Source organism: Mus caroli, unplaced genomic scaffold, assembly GCF_978045245.1.
Source record: "Mus caroli unplaced genomic scaffold, Mus_caroli_1 scaffold_17, whole genome shotgun sequence".
Classification (NCBI taxonomy): Eukaryota; Metazoa; Chordata; class Mammalia; order Rodentia; family Muridae; genus Mus; species Mus caroli.
Genome location: NW_028227272.1, coordinates 6,920,576 through 6,937,101, shown reverse-complemented (window position 1 = coordinate 6,937,101; position 16,526 = coordinate 6,920,576). Strand labels below are relative to the sequence as shown.

Here is a 16,526-nt window from a genome sequence, read left to right as displayed (position 1 = left end):
CCATAAACTCATAAGGAATGGCATTATTGAGGATGTGGCCTTGTTGGAGGAAGTATGCCACAAAGGGATAGGTTTTGAGGTTTCAGAAGCTCAAGCCAGACCTAGTGGCTCACTCTCTCTTCATGCTGCCTTCTCATCTGGACTTAGAACTCTCAGCTACTTCTCCAGCACATGTCTACCTGCATGCCACTAAGTTTTCCATCGTTATAATAATGTGTATAAAATTAATATTTTCTCCAGGAAACATTATTATATGGTAAATAAGAACATTGGTTCCAGAGACTAAATCTCTGGATTTTAATTTTGACTTGCCAATTATTAATGTGCTTTTGTTTCCTTGTCTGTAAAACATGTATAAACTGTAGAGGGCTAGAGATGTAGCTAAGTGGTAGATTGTAGTGGGTTTGGCCTAATGTTGCTTGTATTCTCATGTTAATTGGGTCCTCAAGTTTGTTTGCATTAGAGAGTCCACACATAAGACACTGAAGGAACCCTGCTCTCAATTAATTCTGATTGGTAAATAATGATACTAGTAGCCAGTAGCTGGGGAGAAGGGACATAGGTGGGGTTTAGTATTAACAGGCTTGAGACAGATTGAAGGAGATCTGACATGCTGAAAGAGTGTGTAGGAAAGGAGATATATGATGACTGAGAAGAGTACAGGACAGCGAGGCATGGCTACCATATGAAGGAGCCAGGAAAACATGACCCAGTTGGGAAGTCCTCTGGGTCCAGAGCAGCCAAGATAGAACAAAGAATAATAACTGGGGATTAGCCATATGGTTATGCAGTGGCCCACCTACTGAGTTGCTTAAGACATATTAAAATATAAAGGCTGAGTATGTGTGTTTCATTCAGGAACCTAAACCATTGAGGTGGGTAGCAAACCTGTCGCTGGGATTTATTTTTTAAATATTTAATTCAACAGATGGTGTCTAACATGTCTAGTAAGAACACAATTTCGGAGATTCCTAAATGAAATACACTTGCCTTTCCTTTAAGAGTAAGAGGCAGGGAGAATTGGGTTTCTCAGACAAGCTGAGCCAAGCCATGTGGTTCTTCCTCAAGCCATGCAGGTTCAGAACTAGGATAGAAGTTCATGCTAGTTTGGCATGCATGGTTGTGGGGTTTGTGGCTTAAAGCTAGGACACATCCAGGCTGACCTAGAGACATGGGCAGCAGGCTAGTGATTCAATAGGATGCTCTCTCAGGTTCTGGGCTGCTGTGAGAGCTTAAGTCAGGGATGCTAACAGCTCCTGCTGGGAGAAGACAGGCCACAGAGGGATTGAACAAGATGTGAATGGAGGTGTTGATGGAAAATTAAGTCAAGATTTCACAAGCAATTGGGTTCTTGGGAATTCTGGGATAGCTTAACATGGCATTCATTCATAGATTAGACTGAAAATAGGCTCATACAGAAAATAGATGGGAATTTAATTGAAGTTAAATACATAGGAAAGGCTGTTAATTCAAGTCATTTAGAGAGAAAGGAGATATAATTATATACCCACAGATACCAATCTCCTTACAAGGGAGAAGTAAAGTAAAATGACATTGTTTTAAGAATAGAAGTGATAATTGCTTTAAGTATTTTAAGTATTTTTAAAAATAAAGAAATTCAGGCCTTTGTTTTCAAATGTAGGGAAAAACAGGCATGGAGATAGAAAGGAACCCTTTCTCAACAAATATCAATAAAAAGATATTAATCTTCATAGATGGGAGAAATAAAGGAAAATTACATTGTCTTAAGAATAGAAGGGAGAAATAGTAGTAATTGTTTAAGTTATATAAAGAGGAAAGAAATATAATTATATATCTACAGATACTAATCTCCTTAGTAGGGAGGAATAAAGGAAAATTTTGTCTTAAGGATAGAAAGGAGAAATAGTAGTAATTGTTTATACACGGAAAAAAAAAGAAAGCCAGGCATTTGATCACAAATGTAGGAAACAAAGGTACAGAGATAGAGAGAAACCCTATTTCAACAGATAATAATTGTTTAAAATTAATTGCTTTGAGTTGTTTTAATTATCAAAATGAAGGTGGTTATAAGTTTTGTGGTATTAATGACATTACTAATCCTCTGGGAGAGAGGTCAGAGTAGAGCAGGCCCTAAGAAGAGGGAGGCTACGAAACTGAAGCAATCAGTCTCAGGGAGAGATGTTCTGTATTGTGTTAACAGGAAAGGAGAAAAGGCTTTGGGTCCCTTCCAAAGTAATATGTTTCAGATAGAATAGGGGAAGATCCCCTGAAGATCTTGGCTACAGATAGGAAAGAAAAATTCAGGAAGACTAAATAGGATAGGTAACATAAATTGCTCCACAGGGGAGCAGTCCTGAAATTGGATCAGACATAAAAATGTCTCTAGTCGAAACTTCAGCTAAATTTGCCAATGACTCTTGTTGGTTATGAAATCCTTAAAATTCATCATGCCATTCTTCACATGGCATGAAGATTTATTACAATTGGTTATTGATTAAACTAACATAAAAAAATCCAGTTGTGTTTCACCTGTTCAAACAAGGAGCAAAAATTCATCTTAAGCTGATTTGTGCACCTTGTACATTCCATACAAAAATCTTTATAGAACTAAAAATTTGGTTGTAAGATTCATATATTACAGAATGAAACACCAAGGTGCAGCTCTGACAAGATTCACCCTCAGGGATGCTGAGATGACATGCTCTTCCAGCTCCCTGCCTCACCTGATGCTGTTTCCAGAGACTGGCTACCAAAACAGGTTCAAGAATGGTTACTAATTCCTAATGACCAGCCTTTCAGACATATCTAGTCAGGATCTCAGTTAAGCCCTGAATGTTATAGCCATACAGAGACTGAATAAAAAATGCTAAAACTAGCTTTCTTAAATCTAACCAATTTTTCTAATTTCCCTACCCTCCCTACTTCTTAAAAATGTAGTACCCCAATTCAGCAGGAAGAAGCTATGGAGAGTTGCCATCTCTATTCCGTGGGTTAGGGTGTTTATGGTTATTTAAAAAATTATCGATAGGTTGTCATTTTAAGGGATAATTTGGAAATGGTCATAATGTTGGACAGGGAGGAAACTAAATAGAGAGCTTAGACTTGGGGATTTCTGTCTTTCCTTTCTTCTTCTCCTCTATGCTTTCTTTCCTAGGTAAAGGGAAGGGGGTTAAAAAGAAAAAGGATAGAGTAATACTATAGAAACTAGAAAACAGTGATGAATTATTAGTTTTACTCTTGAACAAAACATTTTATAGCCATTATCTTACATTGATAGAATACATGGCTTAGACCCAGTTCTGCCCCCCCCTCGAAATTGAATTGTGAAGAATTTGTATTCATAAATGAATAACATGTACTTGTGCAGTTATTTAACTTTTATATTTATTTATTTTTATTGATATTTTCTTTATTTACATTTCAAGTGTTAGCCCCTTTCCTGGTTTCTCCTCCTTCCGGAAACCCTCTAGCCCATACCCCCTCCCCCTATTTCTATGGGGGTGTTCCTCCACTCACCCATCCACCTACTCCCGCCTCCCTGCCCTCAATTCTCCTACACTGGGGCATCTATCAAGCCTTCATAGGACCAAGGACCTCTCCTCCCACTGATGCCTGACAAGGCCATCCTCTGCTACATATGCAGCTGGAGCCAAATGTATTCCTTCCTTGGTTGGTGGCTTAGTCCCTGGGAGATCTGGGGGGTCTGGTTGGTTTATACTGTTATTCTTCTTATGGGGTTGCAAACCCCTTCAGCTCCCAGTCCTTTAAATAGCTGCTAACAAACTGTTTAGGACTATTAAGTAATACAAGTTAAAGATCAGATAGTAAACTCATGGTAATATTAGATTCTTTTTTTTTTTTTTTTAAAGAAAAATACAGTTTATTTCAGGCATATAGTAACTTTCAGAGCACTGCTATGGTCCTTCCATTTGTCCAAAGTCCCAGGCTACTAAGGGAGATGGGAGGGTACAGAAACTACTCTCTTGCCAAATTTTGAAGCTCAGCTTGCAGAAAGCTGATTCCAAGGTTAAATCATGGATTAAACAAGAAAATGTTATATGTTATTAAGGTCTTAAGCCTCATCCCTGGACTTAAAACAGCCCAACTTTCTCAAGTTCACCAATTTTAGTCAAGTCCTTCAAACTCTCAAGGGTATTCAAACAGGGAGCATTCCCAGGAGGATGCAAATTCTGGGCTGGATTGGCAATCCAGCCAGCCTACCACTGTGGAATTCTGGTCCTTTCCACAAATGTACCTGCCAGTTTTCCACAAGTCGGGTCTACAACCACATCCAAACTTATCAGCCATCTTCATATTCACTGCACCTAGGAGGTACTATGCTGGGAAACCTGCTCTTAGCTCTCATATGGTACCCTAAGATTCAAGGGGCTGGAATAGGTCCCATCAACCCCACAACTAGGGCTTTCCTTCTCCTGAAGGGAAGGACAGGGGAACAAAGAAGGGTTATGGTTTCCAGAACAGAGGTGTATAGCCCCCCGCTCCCCAAACAGCTCCTATAAGACTCATATTTAACAAACGAGGGCCCAAAACATGTACTGCCCTGCTCATTTCTTTCTCCGGACAATGGTCCAACCGTCTTCAACTATATCCTCTTCCTTAATAGTCTGGGTGTCTGGATCAGAGGGTTGAGGCTGTGGGCAGACCTCTTCAGTTGTGGCCCCATCATTAGTAGCTGTCACCTCCATTTCTTCCACGCTGTCCACATCATCTTCAGCCACATCAGTTTCTTTGGCTGTTGTAAGTGGGGTAGCTGTGACTTTGTACTTTTTTTGGTTGATCTGAGAGGTCATCTCCTGAAGAGCAGCCCCATCACCCTTCTGGAAGTGGTGGAACATGGTCTGTAGCTGCTGGCTCACCTGGGGCAGACTCCCATCTTCCACAACTGTATCAAACTCAGTGGTCATCAGCTCCCCAAGAAAATCTTCTATCTCTTCCAGCTCCAAGTCAGCCTTGGCGATGAAGTAATCCTCCACTGCACCCACTAGCCACTCGGCCTTTTCCTGGCTGTGCACGCCCCCGAAGCCATTCTCCATAGGGATCTGTAAAGCAGGCCAAGCCTCCAGTGCAGCTCTGAAGAGCCCCCGCACGTCTTCAGTGGTGCCCGCCATCATCCATTTAGATCACGTGGCTCCCAGGCAGCCCATAGATTCTTATTTAATTACAATAAAGTGTTGTAGTAGGTTTGGCCTAATGCTGCTTGTATTCTGTTAATTTGAGTCCCCAACAATGTTTGCAAAGAGTCCATATGTCAGACACTGAGGGACCATGCCCCTAGTTGGTTCTGGTTGGTAAATAAAAATGCTGGCAGCCAATGGCTGGGCAGGGCAGATAGAAGTGGGACCCTAGGATTTTCCTGGGTTTGGGACCAACACAGAGAAGGACTCCATGGTGTTGGGAGAGTGTAGAGGAGAGGAGAGATACCATGCTGAAAAGGTGAAGGAGCAGGGAGAGTACAGTCCAGAGCTCAGCCCAGTTGGGCAGCACTCTGGGGCCACAGCAGTCAAGGGAGAATATAGAATTTAGTAAGTGATAACCCGGGATTATCAGCAGGAGGTGGATTAACCACATGAAAGTTAGGCAATGGCCCAGCTACTGTCCTGCTTAAGGTATATAAAATTATAAAGGCTGTGCATGTGTCTTTAATTCAGGAATGTAAAGCATTGAGGTGGGCAGCAGGAATCTGCTGCCAGGATTTATTTAATAAATTCTACAAAGTATTTTCAATGTTATTCAAACAGCATATAGCTAAAAGTAGTGAAGGTTTAAAAGTTCAGATATACTATATATAGATGGACAGTCTTCAAAAGCATTGGAGATCCACAGAATATGGCATCTGAAATCATCTCATTATCAATAGATCTTTTGACTAGGAGACATGTCTTCTCCTGACAGTAACCCCATTCCATTTCAAAGAAGATATTGAGCATCATTACCCACAACTGGAATTGTTTCAATTGTAGCAAGCTAGCCACTGGGTTAGAAACATCCTACTTTCATTCTGCAGACAATTACTCTCCAAAAAAGGACACCTGGATGCCGGATAGTCAATTGCTAAGCTCTGCCAAGACAGTCCTTCATAATTCCTGCTTCACTCAAGGTATGTCAGATGGTTCGGGGCCAGAAGGCTGAAGAAAGATTCTTCAATGTTATAGGAATATTGGGGAATGTCTAGGCAGTCAGCTGTCTCTACAATTTTTTAAAGATACATTTCTTAAAGATTTTATTTATTTTACGTATGAGTATATTGTCACTGTCTTCAGACACACCAGAAGAGAGCATCTGATTCCATTACAGATGGTTGTGAATCACCTGGGAATTGAACTCAGGACCTCCTTAATAGTAGTCAGTGCTCTTAACCACTGAGCCATCTCTCCAGTCTCTCTCTCCAAATTTTTTAAGTGTTGGAAACTATGTTGTAACTCCCTCCCCACGCCCCTCCAAGCCTGAAGCAGGCTGATCCAAGCCCTTGACCTTGCTGCCACTAAGGAGATTACCTAGGGTGAAGCCTTCCTCCCTAGATCACTCTATTGTTCAGCCACTGCAGCTGTTCTCCTTCAAGACACAGCTACCAGCTGAGAGGCCCATGAGCTACTCCAGAGACTACACCCTATCCTACAAGTGGTTCCATGCTCCAAGAATGGATTGGCAGGAATGGGCCTCCCTCCCTGCCCTTTATAAGCACTTTTGCTATTAAACATTTGAGCTTTGATCAGGAACCTTGACTTAGCTCCATTTTTTCTCTCAACTGCCTAGCTCCCCTCTCTTTTCATCCCTGGCTTGCCTCCCAGGTGAAGCCCAGTCCATGTGAGCCGTGGGTCAGTTTCCAACAGTCTGAACAGGGACCTGAGGAATGGCAGAAAAACGCTGGAGGAACGCTGCTTGGTATGGAGCTCCACAGGAAGAAAAAGAAAAGGATCGTACCAGGCACTGAAGCAACAGGTACACATGCTAGCGCTAGCTTAAAACTTCATTTTTTAAAGTGTTGCTAGAGGTGTGGGAGGATATGGGCTAAGTTTGGAATCAGTGCTAACCCAATGCTGGTTTCCACTTAAGTTAGCAGCGAATTATTCGGAACTAGGAACTGATCAGGCGATTGTCCGCAGTTTTCAAAAACTGCTTTAGGCTAGAGAAAAAAGGGTTTAAATTAAATAATCAGGCAGATGTCCGCAGTCAGTAGCTGCATCAGGCGGCAGGAATAGGGTTTGTAATAATAAAATAATATAGAGGAAAATGGATTTTGAAACTCTCCCAGAGCAGAGAAAAATTCAGGGGACGCCCTGCCTTTTTCTCTCTGGCCCCTACAGCAGAAGTTCTCTGCCCGCTTTGTGTTGTCTAATGTCTAGTCTAATGTCTGGTGTACCGGTCCGTTCACGTGTCAATCCATGTGTGTCTAGTTGTCTGAATGACTGAATGTTCTGTGTTTTGTGTTGGAAAATAAAGATGACTAAAACTTTATCTGATGGCTCAGCAAAGCTGAGAGTGGCCACATGCATTAGCCAAGGATCAGGCACAGCAGGGGAGCCACTGCTGGAAAAGCTGCTCTCAAAGAAAGGGAGTCTGCAGCCTCTTAGTTTTGGGGCAAAAAAGCTGATAGATGTTTTTTTTTTTCCTGGAGGGTTCTCTGCAATTGTGATTAATGTGTTGGGCAAATGACAAGGTGCTTTTTTTTTATCTTATAATTATAGCTAGAAAAATTGAAATTCTTTGATTGGTCTAAATTTATAAGACTCATGTAGCTGCTTCATTTGGTTTTTTACTGGTCTTAGAGGTGTAACATGCTCTGTGTGTCTTCATTGTAGAGTATTAGCTTATAAGTTATTGGGTCTGATCAAATGGGTGTAACACTGGTTACTAGAAAGTTAGCTTTAACCTGGTAACTCAGGGTTGGAGTCTTTCCAACACGTGGCATAAGGCAGGCCAAGAGGATGGGTCTCTAAGGATACTTCTAGTTGAGATAATATTTAATGTGATTCTTATCCTAGAGAGTAGAATTAAAGATAAGATTTAAAGCAATGTCTCTTTAATGAAGCATTAAAATTTGCACTATCATGCATTCATAGGTATAAATTGTCAGCCAAACTTCATAACATGATAGTAATGCCTCTAACATTTATTCTAAGGTGATAAATTGTTTTGAAATTGGGTTTTGCTTTCCCAAAGTTGTAGCTATAGTCTAATATTGCAAAAGAAACTTAAAAATTCTAAAACCTGTCCTCCCCGCAAGAGGCTCAGAGCAGCCTCTGCAGGGCTTGTGTGACTTTCCTTTGTCTTGCAAACGGTGCCTAAGAAAGCTCTTGAAACTTGCCTCTCCTTGCCTTCAGGGAAAATTCCTTTTAGCTAAAAGAACTCTGTTGTAGATCTATCCAGATGTTCTAAATAAGTTTAAATTCAAAGTTTATAAAAGGTCAATCAGTCTGTAGGATTTATCAGGACATTGCGATTTGACTTGCTGTGCCTGATCCTTGGCTAATGCATGTGGCCACTCTCGGCTTTGCTGAGCCATCAGATAAAGTTTTAGCCATCTTTATTTTCCAACACGAAACACAGAACATTCAGTCATTCAGACAACTAGACACAAACACACATGGATTGACACGTGAACGGACCGGTGCACCAGACATGTAAAGTCATTATAGGTTTAAGAGTTTGTTTTTTCCTTTGCATCCGGAAAATTGTAAAGAGTTTGCTTGTAGTGAGCTTGGAATCACTGGAAAATTTTGCCTCTAGGTACGGCTAATATAGCTTTACCTCATGTAAGAGAAATTCTTATTGTCTTTGCTTCAATACAAGAAGCTAAGAGTTTGAATCTTTTAGTGTATATTGTTTCCTAAGTGAAAAGTATTTTATTAATTAATGTCTCTCAAGGAAGTTCACTTTAAATCCTTGCTCTCACACAAGGAGCTTTTAAGTTCTGGGGAATAGCTGTTGCTCCAGAAAAGATTCAGAGGCAATATCTTTTTAATACTTAGGGTTTTAGTTATACTATAAAATTGTGGTACAGAAAATCTAAGAACGAAAAATTGATTTGCTTCAAAATTTTATTTTCAAAAGGTTCCAGGAGATGCTAACTGGCTAAGACCTCACCTTAAACTCACCACAGGAGAACTTAAGCCCTTGTCAGGTGCTATTAAGACACAAATTAACTGGCAAAGAACAAAAGGCTTTGCAGAAAATAAAGCTTTTGTAATTGTTATCAAACATAATCAATGGTAATTAAATATTAGCTGTGTCCACAGCAATTCTTTGGCAAGAGAAAACATCATTGTAAAGTCACTTTTCTTCTCCTCCTGACCGACCGGTTGTCCTATGTGGAGCTGGCCAGCTGCTGGCTGCTGCAGGGAGGGGCCATGGGGTACGCAGTTTTCCCTGAGCAGTGGTGGCACGGGAGGCTGCCAGAAAGCGGGCGCCTTTGTAGCGAACTCAGGGGAGGGCCTGAAGTGCTGGTCGCGCACACCATTGCCCCCATGAGCATCCGCCTGTCCTTGCCGGGGGTGGCCGTATTTTTCCAGCTAGGACTTGGGGTGCTCTACTGCCCTTGCTCGGCCTTCCTAGCCTACAACAGATTCGGCTGCTTCAGCCTCTATGGCCTGGGAGGAGGGCCGGAGGTGGGCGAGGCCGAGGTGGCATTCACCTCAAAACACAGTTTTAACATCCTATTAAGACTGCTGTGGTACTAATAAAGAATTATAAGATAAATTCGTATATTTTAGAAAACCTATAACAAAAATTGTGTCTTAAAAACCTGACCAAGTGTCTGTTCCTTGTTCCGATCAGCAATTAATTTGGTTATTACAGAATATTAATATTTGATCTGCTAATACTAATATTTGCATACCATCATTTTAAATAAAATTCACAATCATTATCCCAAAGATAGGTTAAAAATTGTTTTTATGCATGCATGCATCCCAATTACTGTGTTTAAAAACAGCCCATCTATGGGAGAAAAGTATATGTGAATTGGATCACACGCTTATTCTTTTGAGTTTTCTCCTGCTTCAGCACAGATAATTAAATTGTGTGCTGTAGATGGTGTTTTAAAATGTTGAATAATCAAGCTTTAATTTGTATATTTATCAATATATATACATATATATATATCAGAGCTTACAATTGCTTAAAATTGTTCATCCCTCAGATCCTATCTATTAATTCTCAAGTTTGCAATTGCTTATGAAATTCATAAGAAAAAATACTGTTCCTTTAAGAAGACTGTTTTTGGACAGTTAAGAATTTGTCCTGGGTTGCCTGGAAAAGACCCCCAGGATTTGCTTTTGTGTTATGGAGATTTACAAAAAGCTTTAGCTGATAAAGGATTACAGATAACTCCTGAAAAGATACAAACTCAGGATTATAATTATTTGGGTTTTAGGCTTACTAATCAAGCTGTTTTCCCCCAGAAGATAGTTATTCACAGAGACAACTTAAGGACTTTGAATGATTTTCAAAAATTGTTAGGTGATATTATGACTCTGTATGACTCTGACCTTGATTATAGCTAAAAATACTTTTTAGCTGAAAAGTTTATTTGGAGCACACAGCCTCCTCTCCCAGAAAAGTTACAGCCTTTTTGTGATTCTCAAAGTCACCTCCCCCACACTAGGAGCTCTAAGTCTAAGCTTGATTGTTGCTAATTTACAATTGAATGGAGTACCTGGACTTCCCCAAAGAAGCTTTTATACTGCTGGTTTTCACAGTCTCAACTTTGTTTTTCAAGCAGGTTAGTCGACAACCTTCAGTCTGACTGCAGCAGGTGTACAGTCTCGACTCCAACAGCACAGGTGGCAGTTATTAATCTTCATGAAGAAGTATTCTAAGTACATATTGTGGCTTTGGTCTGAATTGGGAATAAGGTGCGCTAATGAGGGCCGGACAGTCAAAGACAGGCACCCAGATCTCGGAACCATACCAATCTAAGACAGAGGTACATGCTAAAAGGCCGTGGCTGTTGATAACACACTACAGAGCCATGTTTTGTGTGAAATAAACACAAACAAGCTGCATGTAGCCTTCAAGATGAAATTTGGATGGTTTGGGAAGATCTAAGATTTCCTAAGGCAGGCTCAGCCGCCAGCCACCATAACACCCAGGCAGGACTATAGAGCATAAATAAATTTTATGCCTCGGTTCAGCTTTTTTTAAAATATGAATAACAGGAGGGAAATTGTAACCTCCCCCAGCCTGAAGCAGGCTGAGCCAAGACCTTGACCTTGCTGCCACTAAGGAGATTACCTAGGGTGGAGCCTTCCTCCCTAGATCACTCTATTGTTCAGCCACTGCAGCTGTTCTCCTTCAAGACACTGCTACCAGCTGAGAGGCCCATGAGCTACTCCAGAGACTACACCCTATCCTGCATGGTTCCAGGCTCCAAGAATGGATTGGCAGGAATGGGCCTCCCCGCCTGCCCCTTTATAAGCACTTTTGCTATTAAACATCTGAGCTTTGATCAGAAATCTTGACTTAGCTCTATTTTTCTCTCAACCACCCAGTTCCCCTCTCTTTTCATCCCTGGCTTACCTCCCAGGTGAAACCCAGTCCGTGTGAGCCAACACTTACAACACTATGTCTTTGTGCTTCCTACATATTCAAATAATATTTAATTCCTTCTCAGATCTCTGACAGGGTTGAAGACTAGTTATAGTCTCATAATTGAACTTAAATTGTTTAGCATTAAAGAAAATGTTCTAGATTTGAAAGAATAGTTTTCAGGTGGTAATGCAAATTCAAATCAGACATAATTCAAGTATAGAATTATAAAATCCTTGAATTAGGATAGATAATAGCGTACTTTATCTAAATTGACAAATATGATGGAGTGAACATTACAAATGTCTTATATATATATATATATATATATATATATATATATATACCTTATAATTTGCATAACTGTTATAATTGTGTTCGATTTTTATCTGAGAGAAAAGATCCTTTTTAACTGGACAAAATGGGGGAAATATAGTGGGTTTGGCCTAATGTTGCTTATATTCTAATATTAATTGGGTCCCCAAAATTGTTTGCATGAGAGAGTCCACACGTAAAGACACTGAGGGATCCTGCCCCAGTTAATTCTGCTTGGTAAATAGCTGGGAAGAAGAGACATAGGCAGGGTTTAGTATTTCCAGGTTTGGAACTGCAAGGAAGAAGAGAGAGATCCACCATGCCAGGAGAGTGTAGAGAAAAGAACACCATGCCTGGAAAGAGTACAGGACAGAGAGGCATGGCAAGGAGGAGTTAGGAGAGCACGGCCTAGTTAGACAGCCCTCTGGGTCCACAGCAGCCAAGAAAGAACATGGAATTAGAAAGTAATAACTCAGGATTAATCAAGTGAAGGTTAAGCAGTGGCACAGCTATTGAGCTTGTGGCATATTAATATTAAAATATAAAGTCTGAGTGTGTGTCTTTCATTCAGAACCTAAACAACTGAGGTGGGAAGCAAACCCTTACCAGGATTTATTTTGTAAATTTTTTTAATTCAACTGTAGAACACTTGGCTAGCTTGGTTCCACCCCTAGCAAGATGTGAGGAAGGGATGAAAGGAAAGAGAACTGAATTTTTTTTTTTTTTTTGGCCCTTCAGTTATTTTACTAGATTTTTAAATGCTTTAATTTTTTTTTTTTTTTTTTTTTTTTGTCCTTTTTATCCTTTAAATACAAAGTCTGCACTGTCCCAGTGCCCAAAGTCTTCCTTTGCACTAGGGTCCAGTAGAGTCTGTATCTTCAATCAGAACCTCTGTTGTAGCACCGAGTATATCCGAGTTCATGACCAGCCCTTCAGTGCCCCCACTGCTGCCACTTCCCACAAAGATCTTCCCGTCAGTCATAAGGCTCACCCGTTCTGTCCCACTGCAGTATGACTTTGACATCCCTTCAGCTTCTAGCAGTAGGCACTCTCCAGCTGTTGAGTTTCCCAAGGGCTCAGGAAGAAGAGGAAGCCCCTGACCATCTGCAGGCTGTGTCAGGGGCTCTGGGTTAGTGCCCAAGATATTTGTGCTGATGATGAGGTTACCGGAATTGGCTGCCAGAGCTTCTTCTCAATTTTTTGCCACAGATATTGCAAGAAAACTGGTAGAAGGAGTCTGCATCATGTTTCTTCATATGCCAATTAAGAGATGCTTTTTGTCAATAAGTAAATCCACATATCTCGCATTGTAATGGCTTCTCACCCATCCGGTGTACTGCCAGAATATGGGAACTCTTGAAGGCCCGAGCACAATGTTCACAGGTATAATCCCTCTGGTCTGTACTATGCTTTGCATGCCGCAAAAGTTGTTTCTGTAGCCTGAAGAGTAGTTCACAGGAGGGATGGGGACATACATATTTTTTTTTTCAGCAAATGCTGGTATTTACTGTGGTACTGCAAATAGCGAGGTTGAACAAGAACAGTTCCACATCCTTCCATCTCATAACGGACATATTAGATTAGAAGCTTTTTTCTCTTTTTGGGAAACCGCGGACTTTTGTCATATTTTTTGCCTTCTCCCTCTCTTCCTGGGAGGCTCTTCATCTTCCCTAATTTTATTCTCTTCTTCTTTTACCTCTACTTCCACTTTAATTTCTTTCTTTTCTTTCTCTTCTTTCACCTTCCCTGATTTTCTCCGTGGCTTTGGGGTTTCCCTTTCAAGGTGGGGCTTGTAAGTCTCATCTCTTGGGTCATCTTTGAATGGTATTTCCTCTTCACCAATTAACATTTCTTCTTCCTCCTCCTCTTCCTCATCACTACTAAAGCCACTGGGAGACTGATGTTCTTCTGGAACATCATAATTAAGTTGATCAGTAATTGGTTCTGTCTTACAGACGAGTTGCAATGAGCCAGGCTTGGACCTTGAGCTCGGAGTATTCTCGCTGTCTTGAAGACAAGAGATAGAGGTCCTGCTACTACTGCACCAGCTCTGGCTAGCTCTAGTTGTAGTAATGGAAACTTCCTGAGGGAGGACAGAATCACCGTCTTCTCTTCCTTGGGATCTTTATCAGTTGTTATTTTTTCTATACACTGGAGTCTCGGACTCTTCTTGCCCGGAGCAGGAGATGGAGGGGGGGGGGGGAGCTTTGTGGCTGCGGGATGATACCTGGGGCATTCGGGAGGCCTGTTGCTGGGGCTGCTCCTCCACCCGGGATACTCAGCCTTTTTGTGGTGGGACACAGCAGCAGCGGGCAAACTGAATTTTAAAATAGTAGTTTTTAAGCTTTATTATTTAAAAAAAATTAAATATATGTTCTACCTGTGAAGAATAAAAAATAAAATAATGACTGCCCTGAGAACATGGGCCTCAGCCCCCAGCCAGATGGCCTAATTCCCCAGAACTTTTGGGAAAAACAACCACAAAATGTTTCAATGTCCCAGGTGCCTTGAAGTAAATATCCGCCCCTAGACTTCCCCTATTTCCTCTCTGATCCTCCCCCTAGGTTCTGGTTTTTGCCTTTATAAGCCTGCTGGAAAATAGGGTTGGGGTCAGACTCCTCTACCCCTGCGTGGTGTATGGGTCTCAACCTCAGCATGCTGGTTTGTGTGCCATTAAAACCTCGTGTGTTTGCAACAAGCTTGACTGTTGTGGCTTTCTGGGCTCGCGATCCCTGAGGCTTGAGTAAGGGTCTCCCTTGGTGGGGGGGGGGGGGTCCTACATGTAGGGGCTCGTCCGGGATTTGACGACCACCCAGGAGTCATAAAGTCACTTGGAGGTAAGGTGTTATGTCTGTCTTATCTATATTTCCGTCTGTCTGAATTCTGGCAATCGCAGTTTCGGTTTTGCGGACGTTTGTTTGAATCGGCACTCCGGGAGGGAGTGAGGAGTGGCTAAAAATAGTCGTATTCAGGTGTCCACTGTCCGTTCGCCCTGGGAGACTTCCTGGGAAGACAGGGGGAGGGCCAGGGATGCCTAGCGGACCCCATCTGGAGACCAGGGGTACCGACTCCCCCCCCCCCCCCCGCAATCTGAGGCGGCAAGGGCCGCGGCTGGTCGACAGTGTCTCGGTTCTTTTCCGATCGACTCGGAACAGGAGACAGATTTTCTCTATTTCAGTAATTGTCATTTGTCTTGTATTATAGATTTAGAAATGGGACAGACTGTGACGACCCCCCTAACGCTAACCCTTGACCACTGGACAGACGTTAAGACTAGGGGTCATAATATTTCTGTTGAAATTAGAAAAAGACCTTTGCGGATGTTCTGTTCTTCAGAGTTGGTTGGCCGAGAGACGGATGGAGCCAGCCCAGAGCTGTCCACGGTGACCACTCTGCCACTCTGGGCATACGTCGGCGGGCTGCTCCCGGGCCCTAACGAACTTGCCCCTCTCTTCAGTACTGGCTGTTCTCCTTGGCCGACCTCTACAACTGGAAAACTAATCACCCTTCCTTTTCAGAAAATCCGTCTGGGCTCAGTGGCCTCCTTGAGTCCCTAATGTTCTCCCACCAACCTACGTGGGATGACTGTCAGCAGCTCTTGCAGGTCCTCTTTACCACAGAAGAGAGAGAGCGCATCCTTTTGGAAGCCAGAAAGAATGTTCCCGGGCCAGACGGAACCCCCACTTCCCTCCCTAATCTCATTGATGCTGCTTTCCCCTTAAACCACCCTGACTGGGACTTCAATACTGCTGAAGGTAGGGAGAGTCTTTTGGTCTACCGCCAGGCTCTAGTGGCGTCCTACCAATTTGGCTAAGAAGTTATTCAGGGTCAGATGGAGCCCCCCTCAGTTTTCCTAGAACGACTGATGGAGGCTTATAGAAGGTATACCCCTTTTGACCCCACTTCAGAGGCGCACCAAGCTGCTGTAGCCATGGCCTTCATCGGTCAGTCTGCCTCTGACATTAAAAAGAAACTGCAGAGGCTAGAGAGGCTCCAAGATTACACTTTGCAGGATCTTGTGAAGGAAGCTGAGAAAGTATACCACAAAAGGGAGACAGAGGAGGAGAAACAGAAAAGAGAAAAGAAAGAGGCAGAGGAAAGAGAAAATAGGCGTGATCGCCGCCAGGAAAGGAATTTAACTAAGATTTTGGCTGCAGTAGTAGGTGAAGAAAAGCCAGAGAAAAGGCAGTCAGGGTACCTGGGCGACAGGGCTAGAAGACCTCTGGGAGGACAGAGACTCCAGCTTGAAAAGGATCAGTGTGCCTATTGCAAGGAAATGGGACATTGGGCCAGAAAGTGCCCCAGGAAGAGGCAGAGGGGACCTAGAGTGTTGACCCTAGAGGAAGACTAGGGAAGTCAGGGCTCGGCTCCCCTCCCCGAGCCTAGGGTAACACTCTCTGTGGAGGGGACCCCCATCGACTTCCTGGTAGATACAGGAGCAGAACACTCAGTCTTGACCAAACTGTTGGGACAATTGGGATCAAAAAGGATCATGGTAATGGGAGCCACTGGCAGCAAATTTTACCCCTGGACAATGAAACAGACTCTAGAAATAGAAAAAAAACCAAGTAACTCATTCCTTTCTTGTAATTCCCGAATGTCTTGCATCTCTGCTGGGAAGGGATTTGTTGACTAAACTAAAAGCACAGGTTCAATTTACTCCTCAGGGACCTGAGGTCAGT

The 16,526-nt window shown here is 42.4% G+C and overlaps 1 protein-coding gene and 2 pseudogenes across 1 annotated transcript in view; all 3 read right to left on the bottom strand.

Annotated features, from left to right (window-relative positions):
• Atf7ip2 (activating transcription factor 7 interacting protein 2) overlaps positions 1–16,526 on the bottom strand; it is a 54,081-nt gene that overhangs the window by 10,760 nt on the left and 26,795 nt on the right. The gene's annotated exons all lie outside the window — the stretch shown is intronic.
• Positions 4,529–5,114, bottom strand: LOC110311900 (pre-rRNA-processing protein TSR2 homolog pseudogene; annotated as a pseudogene).
• LOC110311967 (E3 ubiquitin-protein ligase ZFP91 pseudogene) lies at positions 12,655–15,777 on the bottom strand (annotated as a pseudogene).